Below are 13,070 nucleotides of genomic sequence, written 5' to 3' on the forward strand. Positions count from 1 at the left end.
AGACATGATGTCATAGAATGCTATCCTTACAGAGCAAGCAAAAATTTTAAGAGCATCCAACTCTCTCCTTTATGAAAAAGTTACAGGCCAAATGGTGGTGGATGTCTCCTTGTTGGCAGATGATGAGGTGTACTTGGACATATTCCCTCACGACACAAGTATGCTTGTAAACCCCAACATTGAGCTTGGTGATATTGTGCTCTTTATTTGTCTCAGGTATGTGTTTCCCCCTTGCTAATTATTAGTGCATGTGCAGGCACAAGGGCCTCATTGGGGGGTGTGTTCTCTTTTTCAGGTGTCTTATGAGGTATCTTCCAGAGGCTATAGCTATGCAAATTTCCATACTTGATCCTCTGGTGACACAGTGCCTTTTTAACAAGCAAGGAATCCTTTCAAGTTTTTTTGGCGATTTTAACATGCTGCTCTGCAATTACATAATATACCCCTATGTTCAAGGGTAAATCTTAACTCCTAATATGTTATTTTTAACATTTTGTGGTATTCCTAGCTAATTGTTATTTTTTGCAGAGGACATTGGAGTCTTATTATCTTCAATCTTTTGGAGAAAGATATTACATTTATGAATTCATTGTCAAGTATCCATGGGAGAAGTAAACTATAAGTATGAAGTATGATCTATGCTTGATGGCCCATTGTTTTCTATTAGTAGCTTTTTTATTGATGTCTTCTTGCAGTGCTGCCAAACTTATTGTTGGTCACCTGATTACCACAAATAAGGATTACAATATAGAAGGTTTCAAGTACTACAATCAAAAGGTGCCTTTACAAACAAACTCAACATCTTGTGGATGGAGGGTGCTTGCCAATGCATGGAGATATCTTGAGTCAAGGTGCAGGATGACTACACTCATTGATTTATTTTGATTTCTTAACTATGTATGTATGAGTACTCATGTCCTTTAATTCCTTTTTTTATTCGTTCAGTTGCGTGACTATCCAGAGTCTTGGGTCACGTGGGTGAGAGAGAAGGCTGTTTCTATGGTTTTGGAAAGTTCAATAGACCCAAATGATCCAGAATCTCCTTTGCCACCAAAGAAAGGTAGAGCCACCAAGGGTTTGGATTCAAAGAAAATGGATCACAAGGAGAAGAGTCCTGCAAAGAAGATCCATACAAAGAAAAGGGATCACAAGAAGAAGAGTCCTACAAAGAAGAGCCATGCCAAGAAGAGTCCTGCCAAGGGGAAGAGTCCCACCAAGAAGAAGAGCCCTGCAAAAAAAAGAGCAAATACAAAGGGCCATCCATTCCACTCACCATTGAAATTCAAGGTTCAAAAGCATCTTACAGCTAAGAATAGTAAGTGGGAGGCACCTAGCTCACCTTTCAAGGTACCATTCATGTTGCCAAAGAAGGTTGCCAAGTCACCCAAGCCAGCCACTCCTGAGGAGCCCAAAGCACCAACCCTCCAAGTCCCCCGTGCCAAGCCCTAAGGAGCCCAAGTCACCACCACCCACTCCTGAACTTTCACCCCCTTCTAAACACAAAAGAAAAAGGGTCTCTGAGGATGCAGAATCCTCTCAGGCAAAAAGAAAAGTGGAGTTTCATGATTGATTACTCCACAAAAGCTATGTACACTTTTGTTCATTTTGTCCATATGAACATATACCCTTTGGTGATTCATAATTTTGTACTTCAAATACATACCCAGCTACCTAATTTGCTTCTCCATCTCCTATAGTTGTAGCCCAGAACTAATGATTGACGACATAGTTGATATGAAATAGACATAGAATTTTGGCTTACTCTACAACTAATATTATCACCAATATGGAAAGTTTCTTTGGTACTCCATCCGTCTCCAAGTACATTATCCAGTTCAATCATAGAAAGCCTTCTATTAAGCCACATTGTCTTTGTCCTCTACAAGTCCATTGTTTTGAAACATGCCCCAAAGACATGTATAGGCAAGAACCATTGAACTTTAATCCTTCTTGATATCCTGCCAAGAGACATAGCTTTAAGGATGTCTTCTTTGATCTTGGATTTGAAGCTTGATATAATACATGCATCAGGAGATTCCCAGTCAAGTGAACTTATGGTGGGAATAGGTAACTGATGTAGTTCTCCATATGCACCTTCTCCTGATGGAACTTTGTATTATGCAAAATAGACAAACAAATCCATTGTTTTGTAAAAGGAATGTGGCTTGTCAGCATACATAGCATCTACAATCCCTTTATGCATTACTTTGAACGTCCCACTTAGACTCTCCACAGGCTGCCATTCCACAGCTGTTGAAGGAAATATATCTGGAATGGAATCAAAAAATGGGAGAATGAAAAAATCATCGTATCAAATAGAAGTTTTTTTTTTTCTTATACTAAGAATGCAGTGTGGGATGTTCTTCCCAGTCTAACACCATGTCCTTGGCCATGTACAAATGTTGAACCTTAGCTAGCCAGCCATTATCGACCCTTTGAAAGCAAGAACACGACCTTTCCAATGGTTTTTTACTTTATCACGTTTAGTTCTCTTCACTCTGTGTACACCTTTGCATGAAGGAAGCATTGTTACCCAGTCATTCACACGAAAAGATATGGACTTCCAAAGACCATCCTCTCTAACGTTATGAAAGTCACAAGAAGTTATGTTATGTGAAGGGCGACGTGCAAAAGACGCCATGAAACCTCAGAGATTAGAGAAGAAGAAATAAAATATAGAGACGGAAAGACTTAAACCTCTCACAAAATAGAGAGAGTGAAAAAGGTATACATTTGAAAAAAGTAGGTGATTTGTCATTAATGGCTTTTTGAGAGCCTTCTGACATAGATTCCGTATCTTTTGACAACGCTTTTGTGAAATATAAAATAGAATAAGATGTGACTTCATTACTTTGGGCCGCAAATTTAATGAGCTCAATCGTCGAAAGCACCTAAATATAGCAGTTTAAGCCTTATGATCAAGACATTTAGCCGTTCTCTGTCACAATAGGACCACCAAAACCCAAAATAGAGGAGACAAGAGTGCCATACTTTTGTATACACTTTTGTATACATGTCAAATGACTGTTGGACTATTCCTTAATCCTTAGATTAACAAATAGCCCTTTTTTAGTCATTTTTGGCCCTAATGTGATGATTCAATTTTGTCATTCTCTTATTTTTTGGATCAAATTTTACAAAATGATGATCAGATTTTGTAGTAATTGTAGTTTGAAAAGGGACAAACCTCTTCAAATTAGAAAATGGCTTATTCCTGTTGTAACGTTTTGGACGTGTGGAATGAAGAAGAAGGAGAGGGATTGATGCCTTGTGCAATGTTGAATTCCTGTTTTTTTGTGTATTTAATTTTTAGACACCTGACAGATTCTTGATTCATGTGTATGTATTGAACGTTGTTTGTTGAAGGTTTTTGTGAACGAATCTTATGTGAGAGGTTTCTTATTGTCTTTCTCAGGCATTGGGATGAGAGAACATAACAGGAATGTTGTATGCTAGGGTTGTGGAGACACGATCCACTGTGAACGTGATTGTCCATATAGAAGACAACAAAATAAGTATGCAACCACTTGCAGGAATGTAGATGAGCTTAATAGGCTATTTGTGGTGCAACACATGTTAAATACTATGTCTACAAGTGTGGCAAAATCTGATGGTTTCTGGATTCAAGTGCATCACATCAAATGATCAGTCGTGGTGAGTGATTCAAGGAAATGCAAAATTTCTAGAGTCTTGGTTATGTAGAGACTAGGGATGATAATGCACATCCCATTATGCATACAAGAAATGTACCATTGTCTATGACAGATGGTAAGGACTTGGTTGATGTACTGCATGTATCTAATATCACTCAGAATATGGTTTTTGTTTAGATGGTTGAGTAGGGTCCGGAGACAAGTTTAAATCTAATGGTCTCTAGAGCATAAGAAGAATGGAAAGCTGGTTGCACAAGAAAATAAAGTGGGTAGAATGTTTACTTTGAATGTAAATATGCCCAAAGTGAATGCTTCCATGTTTGCACAAGGTGCAAGAGTTGCAGATATTGAGATCTGGCACAAACATATTGGTCATGTAAATTTGCAAAGACTAGAGATGATGCAAACTAAAGAGATAGATAAGTTATTGAAATACAGAAAAATTGTGAGACTTGTCAGTTTGGCAAGTAAAAAAGGGCATCATTTTCTCATGACAAGCATGTAAGCAAGAATGTATTGGAATTAGTACACATTTATGTATGGGGTCCGGCAAAGACTGCATCTATGGATGAATGCAGGTATTATGTGACATTCATTGACCATACAAGGAAGGTATGGGTCTATTTCATAAAGAAAACAAGTGAGGTGTTTATGCACTCTTGTAATTTCAAGTCTATGGTTGAAAAAGAGATTAGGGAATATGTAAAGTTCCTAAGGTCAGATGGAAGTGGACATTATTTCTCAAATGAGCTCAAGTGTTTTTTGAAAAATCATGGAATTCAAAGGTAGTTTCCATGCATGTATACTCCATAATAAACGATGTTGTAGAGTAGAAGAACAGGCACATAGTAGAATTTGTTAAAGCTATGATGGTGAGAAGGGCATGCCTAATTGTTATTGGGTTGAGTCTATTGTTACAGGTTTTTACATTATGAAGAGGAGGCTTACTATTGCATTACGTAATATGACATTAAAAGAGAAGTTTTGTGGTGAAAAACTGGAATGTATCAGACTTTAAAGTGTTTGGATGTGTTGCTTATGTGCATGTGTTGGATGAGCTAGGAAGTAAGCTTGACCTGAAAGCCAAAAAAATGTGTGTTTATTTGGCTATTCCCTTCAGTAGAAAGGGTATAAGTGTAACAATCCTATCACGATAAAGCAAGGGTGAGCAAAGATGTGGTTTTTGATGAATTGGCAAGTTGGTATGTTGATGTGAAGGATGATTTAGAGGCTCATGTAAGAGAAAATGGGGTTCCAAAAAATACAAGTGTGCATATATTGGTTTTGAGTACACTGCAATGGTCACCTAGTGTAGGTCATGGTGAGAAGCCATGGAGTGGCAGTTTGCGTGAAAGAGTGAGTCTTGATGACTCTTCAAAATGCATCGAAAAAAGGAAAGAAAAGAGTTGAGAATGCCCCTAAGCTGCCAAATTTGAGTGTTGGTCATGATGATGGTGATAATAGTAGTTTTGAGCAGAATTTAGATGAAGAGTATGACATACCCTCTATGAAGACTTTGGGTGCAAGAAGGATGCAAGCAGGGAATAAGGCACCTGGAAGTGATCCTGGATCATACAGGTCTGAGAGAGTAAGAATCATGTGTAGAGATTGTCTTATGAAAATTATGTGGCTCGTCATTGTGCATACATGGAAAAGATTACACAGGAAGTAGAATCCACTTGTTTTGAAGATGCTATCAAAGATGAGAAATGGTGGCAAGCTATGGATGAGTTCGTAGTCTCGTATTTAAATTGTAGACTAAATGAAAGGGTGTAGCATTTAAAGCGGTTTTGAACGAGACTCTAAAATCCCATAAAGTGGAATGTAAGTTCATTTCTCAATTAGTGCATCCAAAACTCACTATTTTAGTAACTGCATGGCTGAAAATTTTGTTATATGCTCTAATTGGCCATTACCTTGCCGATAGTAAATTTATTATCAATGACCATAAACTCATCTATCAATTGCTATAGTTTCATGCAAAAATTAACCCCCTGCTAGACTTGCATGTGCTTGCTCTAGAATTGGAATATATTTGTGTGATTTATCTAGAATTGGAATATATTCATCTTCGTTGGCACATAGTCTTAGCTGTTGATCCTTTCCTCCTTGTACAATTGTTTTTCAATTATTGTTCTTTTAGTGCTTCGGTTTCAATTGCCCTTTGGTGATGTTTACTCATGTCTTCAGGAAAACTCATGTTCGTCAAGTACTCTACCAAATATTTTCTCCACTTTGGTACACTGGACATTTGAAATAAAGTAGCATGAGGTATAGGTGTTTGTGTTCTAATTATTCAATTTTTTTTTATTGGACATTTTTCAAGGCCCTCTTCTTTTTTTGTGGTGTAATTAGTCTCAGTTATATTCAATTGCCTATCAACATAAGAGATTGAAAATTTATTGTTCCCTTTCCTAGTTGGGACAGTATGTAGCCAATTGCAAAATTTGAGGCATCAACATGCACATGGAAAATTTTATTCCATACTAGAGCTTTCAATATTGGAGAAAATGAAACAGGTCGCTGAAGCTTTTGGAACAACTATTTATATTCTTTAGTCCAAACAAATAGAGTGATTAGGCCATACATAGGGTTGGCAAAATAATGGCATATATGTAGATGAATCTCTAAAAATATCTACAATGTTCCATGAAAGCTTAAACTTCCGTTACATTTGCAAACCTTGGTATTTTTGCAAGGACCATAACTTTATGCATATCCATAACAATCCCATTTTTGGAAACTATATGTCCGAGAATTTGGCTCTGCCTAACCACCATGAATACACATTTCTCAAAATTTAAATGAATACTATATAGGTGGCATTTCTCAAAGACTTTCTTGAGGTGCTCAAAGTGATCTGCTCTTTTTGATGAGTGTAGACATAAATCATTCATGTAGACTTCTAGGAAGTTACATAGATAATCCTTGAAATCATAACTCATTAGCCTCTAAACCATAGATGGATGATGAAGAGGAAGCACCACAATCTCTCTTTGTCACTAATATTTTGTTAATGATTCAAACCTTACCCTCTAGGTCATTTCATGATGTATCCAGTGTGAACCATAGCATGATGTATCCATTTGAACCATGTTATGATGCCATCCAAATGTAAATATGTGTGTTATCTAGAGAGATTTTTATGAACCATGACTTATTGAATCCATTGAGATCTAGGCATGATGTATCTTGGGCTTATCTAAGATAGGTTTAAGGGGGTGATTGTTAGGTCTAACTCTACCTTCACCTATGGAGAACACCTCTACACCCTTCACTCTATCTATTTTCCACCTACATCTTCTCCTATGTATGCCGCTTAAATAACCTATGTGGCTTAATGCTACACATGCCACCTCTTCCATTTGCATGCATTACTTCATCTATACATAGAGGTCACCTGTACAATTTTCATATCCTATTAATTCTAATTTATTGCAATCTTTTGTATAGTATGATTAAGTACCATTTCAAGCGTTAATGGAGCTTAGGATTAGTAGTCCATTATTATGAATGCGAGAAATAATTATCCATCATAATTAATAAGCCTTATAGTAATCACTCTTGATTATTGGATTGAATATATAAATAGATACATGCAAGAGGAAAATGTTTACTTTTGCACGTGGGGAGATTTTACCCGGTACTCTATGTCTCTTTTCTTCTCTCATCTCTACCTCTTCTCTCTCGTGGCATGCATAGCACTTTCTTCAAGGAGGTATGCATGGATGCATTCCCGTGCTTGATCTCTCTTGCTTGCTATCTCACTATGATTGTGTATCGCATCCAATATTGTGTATATCGGTGGAGTGTTTGCAGATGCTGATGAGGAATATCCCTTCTAGCTGATTTTCCATTGAAGTTCTCTTTTGTGATCCTATTTTAATTAGGCACATTGTAGATATAGATGAAGCCCACTAGATTATGGTGTCATTAAAAGTTTCCAAGTTGTTTTGCTGTAGTTGTATATTGCCCGTAGGAATTGACCATAGAGGTCATTTTTTAGAATCTCTAGGTATAAAAGCCAATTATTAGCACAACTCTAATAACATTTGTAGGTTGAACGTTTTGTACAAGAAGTTGTGATGTGAGTAGAGCTATTTTGTAGTCAACATTTGTGGCAATCTAGTAATCCAAATTAAGTTGTGTTAAGTGCATTGTGTTTCTCTCCTCTGGCTCTATCTCTTGAGTATATCCACTGTCAATTTGGTGTAGAATCATGTCTATATTGTGCAAGTCTTAATGTGCTAGTTTGGTGATAAATTCAAGTTTAAATGCTAATCTTTTGATAGGAGAGTGATCCTAGGCCTAAAGACAAGCTATTAGACTATTTTTGTGCATCTTTTGATGACATGTAGAATAAAAGATTGTGATTGTATTCCTTTCAAAACTAGATTTTAATGGTCCAAGGTTGTTTTGACATTCCTTCTCATCTCTTGAGTTTTGAAGCTTTTTGAGCTCATATGGCTGAGAAAACATCGAGTGATTAGTTGGCATGATGATTAATATATGTGCATGATAGCTGATTTTGACTGTTGATTTGTGGTTGCTCTTGTGTATCTTTCTACATAGGTTTATTCCGTTATGATTGACACTCCATTGTGTTTGTGTGGTTGTATCCCTTAGTATTGACATTGTGTATTCTAGTCTCCGATATCTATGCTATAGATGTCTATTGTGATGATCCACTAACACTTTTGTATATTTCATGTTTCAGTAGTTCATTCTCATTTAGTATTGTCTCTTACCTTGAGTCAAGTTCTCTCTCTTTTTCCCTATTCTCAATATATAAGATGTCCTATTTACTCTTATAAAGGTTATATTTTAGAGCATTCCTCTCAGTGGATTCACATCCAATTCCTTCCCATTCTTCTTTTCTTAGCTTCTATGTCTCCATTGTGTTTGTGTGCCCCATCCAAGACGTTGTATCCCTCGGTATTGACATTGTGTATTCTAATGTCCGATATCTATGCTATAGATGTCTATTGCGACGATCCACTAACACTTTTGTATATTTCATATTTCAGTAGTTCATTCTCATTTAGTATTGTCCCTTACCTTGATTCAAGTTCTCTCTCTTTTTTCCTATTCTCAATATATAAGATGTCCTATTTACTCTTATAAAGGTTATAGTTTAGAGCATTCCTCTAAGTGGCTTCACATCCAATTCCTTCCCATTCTTTTTTTTCAAAAATCAATGTCTCTTAGCTTCTTTATCTCTCATTAGAGACCTTGTCTCTCGCTCCTTTCCCCCTAGCATTCACCTCTTTACCTTTGACTAGAATCCCTCTATCGAGGTCTTCCTACCCCTAAGACCTTCATGTGCTCTCTTAATTAATCCCAAATCTCTCTTGTCCCTCCCAAAAGAAAAAAACACTCAAGCTTATTCTCTTCTTAGTCTCTCTTGTTCTCAACCATCATTACATCTCCTTCAAAGCGGACACTTGCCACATAATCAAGGGTTAAGCAATGGGTTCTAATTTGTAAGATCCTTGATTTTTCGGTCTCTTTTTTAAAAAAATTTGATTCCAATGTATGTTTCTTAAATTTTTTGGTTTAGAATGCTCCTTGTGCAATCTTGTAAGGTTTAAAATGAAAAGCAAGTTCGTTTTCGTATTCTAGTAGTTCAGACGGATGTTTGATTCGATTTTTAAAAAAATTACTTTTCTTTAGCTTTTTCTTGCCTTTTGTGTTTTTCGGTTCTTTTTTGTGCTTTTTTGTAAAAAGCAGGGCCGGATCCTTATTCTACAATTTTTGGAGAAGCTATGGTTCAATTTTGTGAAAAATCCACTTTTTGAGTGCTTTTTATGCTATTTTTAACTTTTCATGCTTTTCGGTGCTTTTTAGTGAAAAACGAGTCTGTTTTCTAGTTCTAGTAGATTACGAAAAGCCGTAGTTCAATTTTTTAATTAAAAAAAATGTTTTTTATGTTATTTTTATCTTTTCACGCTTTTCAATGTTTTCAAAAATCAATGTGCTTTTTTAAATTGTCTAAACCCAGAAATAATATTTTTAGTCACCATTTGGGTGAAAACGGAGATACCATGGAGAAATGGAATTAAACAAAAAATTTATGCGAATTATTTTTATAGAAAGTGGCACCATAAACACACCGGGACAGTAGAGAAAGCATTGTGATTACACTAATGCACCATGGTGTGTTCTAGTCCACTCATGGTCTCATTAGTTGATAGATGCTATTTACAGAGTTATATTTTGCAGGCAAAACTGGATGGTTTTGGCTTGAGTTGACTTTCAAAAGTTATGCCATGTTTTTAGCAAATAACCTAAAAAGCAGGGGGTAAATTCGGCAAAATAGGGGGCACCCGGTTTTGCCTTTGGCATCACTCTAACATGCCAGTGAATTATAAAAAGAGCAATTGTACTCAGTTTTTAGGGTTGTCAGTTGCATAAAATATCATGAAACTCTACATATGTGTTATTCTCACCAATTTCTAACAAGAGGAAGAAGAAGAACTCTATCTTTCTCTCTCTCTCTCTCTCTCTCTCTCTCTCTCTCTCTCTCTCTCTCTCTCTCTCTCTACTTGCTTACTATATCCTTTTCTCTTTTCACGGTTTACATGCTCTACATCAACTTTGTTAGATCCTCTACGTAGCTCTCATCAAACCTCTCTCTTGTGGAAAAAAGCAATAACCTTTTGAGCATCAGTATTCACTTCTTGATCATGATAAGAAGCTCTAAACTCCATAGCCATCATCTCTTTCTCTCTGTACATTCATTTTTTATAAAGTACGCTCTTGATGGTTTCTTTTCTATATATATAGGCATGTATGAGCTTGTCAAATGTATACAAGGATGCTCCATGCTTGTTTCATCATGTTTAGCTCGTTGATATATACATGCGATGTGTTATGATAATGTAGATCAATAAAAAGTGCCTTTTACTTTCACTTCATGTAGATAGTAGGGACACTATTTGGGCCGAGTACCTCCTGAACAAACCCTTTGATCCAAAGATTAAACACATCACTTAGAGCATTTTTTGTTTTATGTGTCACATGAAAATTATGCCCGAGTCATGCCATGTAGATAGTAGCGACAATGTTTGGTTGTTGTACCTCCTAAAGCGCTATGAATCAAGTCAAAAGCAATGATCTAGATATTAAGCACATCACTTAGAGCATTTTTTACAAAAATGTGCCCGAGTGAAGAGTTATTGTCAAAATACAACTTGCTGCCCATTGCATTTAATCAATATTTTGAAGTCGAGGCTCCTTGGAGAACCGTATATAGATTCACCAGATGAGGAAACCCACTTAGTCAAATCAAAACCTTGATCATACTTGATGATAAATGTATTAAGATCACGATTCACCAATATCACTTCATGAGTGTGAGTTATTAAGTGTTCTTTGTAAGGAATTACCTATACGTGTAGGGATGCTACCAAGGGGGAGTACCATATAGAGTCATGAGTTGGATGAGAGGGTCATATATGTTTTTTTTTTTTGGTGAGTTGATTCAAGTGTTTGATGTCCATAAACTTATGTGTGGATATATGGTTGGTCAAATCGAACTACAGACAAGTATGCATAAAGTGACATTCTTTTCATGTCACGGTTGTTCGCATGAGTCATAGATGGGTGAAGTGATGTAGTAAGGTGTTAGTCTATGCTATACGGCTAACCTTGATGCATTGATATGAAGTCAAACACTCTCTTTTGGATGTCATGCACGCATCCAAAAATAGCAAAAAGTTATTTTTTCCCTACGTGTGAAACTTTGGCATATGCTTGATCAAAGTGATGAGGCTATTTTGCTGGATTGAATATGGTGATGTCATATGATGTATGGGACCTCAAGTATGGATGTGGATTGTCCCATGTGCATGTGTGTATTACTATGCACCCTTCTATGTCAAAAATGCAAGGAGGGTCAAGGTCTCTACCCAATACACCTTTGACATAAACCATCCCATCAAAACCACTTCATAATCCAATCCAAAGACCATAAACCATAATCCAATCCCATCACATGGGTGAGCACTCCATCTTACTCTGGGTGATGCACATCCAACCTACAAAACCACTTTAGCACATAAACATGGCTGCAAAAATTTGGCAGCATTTTAGTAGCATGGCCATAACGATGTGTTTGTGCATATGCAAGATGCTCTTTTGGTTGGACTCATGTGTTATGTTCTCATCACAGAGTTGGTATACAATTAATCCACTTACATCACTCAAACTTTAACAAAAGGGGTAGTGACCTGGAGCTTTGTTGGATCGAGGATAGAATCCTAGAGCTTCTTCTATTTTTGTTAGGCTCATCTACACGATTAGTGCGTTAGGGGTTGAATAACATACACAGCTAATGCATTGGGGATCTTGTCTTGGCTTGCCTAAAGACCTGATGTGATAGTGAAGAGTCATGGTACCTAAATTGGTATTGTTGTTGCTAATTTCCTACCACCTATTGGTATTTAAAATCCTTTTAGAGCTTAGGTTCATAGATGGAGGTGAAACGGCCTCGGTTTATGTCAGGCTCATCTAAATTGGAGATGTTCTAGCTAACTCTTGGTAAAGTGAAATGCTTTCTGGGGATAGTAGGAGAGGATGTGAATGGGTGGACAGGTTGATCTTACACAAGGTTCGATGCTTCTACTTAGTCATTTATATTTTTAAGTTATGGTATACCCAGATTTTTGTTATTGCATTAATTCATGGTTTTCCTGTTTCATTTAGATGGGACAAAAAAAAATTCTTTTTTTTCATTCTCCTATGTCTCTATATACTCTATTTCACCCTCCACTCGCTCTCTCTCTATATATATATATATATATTATTTATTTATTTATTTATTATTATATATTTTTTATTTATATTTATATTTATTTATTTTCACAATGCAATGTACACATAAATTCACACTCCCCTTGGTCATTTTCTTGAGTGCGCTTTCATTCAAACACATTTAAGTGTAGTACTAGTTGCTACGTACCTTTGGATGCAATCCAACTCATGGCTTAAACTCCATAATAGATCGGACACTAAGAACTCCTCCTTTATACAAATGCTTTAACAACTTTGATGAATGAGAAATGACCTTCCTCCCCAACCCAAACACCTCTTCTCCCCCTCCTCTTTTTGGATAGGTACCCCCTCTTAAGAAGGTGAGTATCTTTTTCCTCTTGCATCCCTCTTTACTTCTCTTTATACTAGACCCTCTTGCTTGAATTGTTTCCCAATCCTTATTTGCATTAGTGGCTAGTCTTCTCTTTCTCTTAAAAATTATATGTACAATTTTCTTTTGTGTACCCTCCCTTGGAACTTTCCCCCCCAAACCCCCCCCCCCCCACGTCCAACACTAAAGGGCACGAATGGAAAGACATGGGATCCACTGTGGGGGTCAAAAGGGGGAATCTCGAAGCGAATCCAGGGTGGAAAAAAATAGGC

The 13,070-nt window shown here is 36.7% G+C and overlaps 1 pseudogene; it reads left to right on the forward strand.

Annotated features, from left to right (window-relative positions):
* Positions 1 to 416: 416 nt before the first annotated feature.
* On the forward strand, positions 417 to 1,310 carry LOC147429032 (uncharacterized; annotated as a pseudogene).
* The last annotated feature ends 11,760 nt before the right edge of the window (positions 1,311 to 13,070 follow it).

The sequence above is a fragment of the Adiantum capillus-veneris genome, chromosome 22, assembly GCF_014529385.1.
Source record: "Adiantum capillus-veneris isolate H3 chromosome 22, ASM1452938v2, whole genome shotgun sequence".
NCBI classification, from domain to species: domain Eukaryota; kingdom Viridiplantae; phylum Streptophyta; class Polypodiopsida; order Polypodiales; family Pteridaceae; genus Adiantum; species Adiantum capillus-veneris.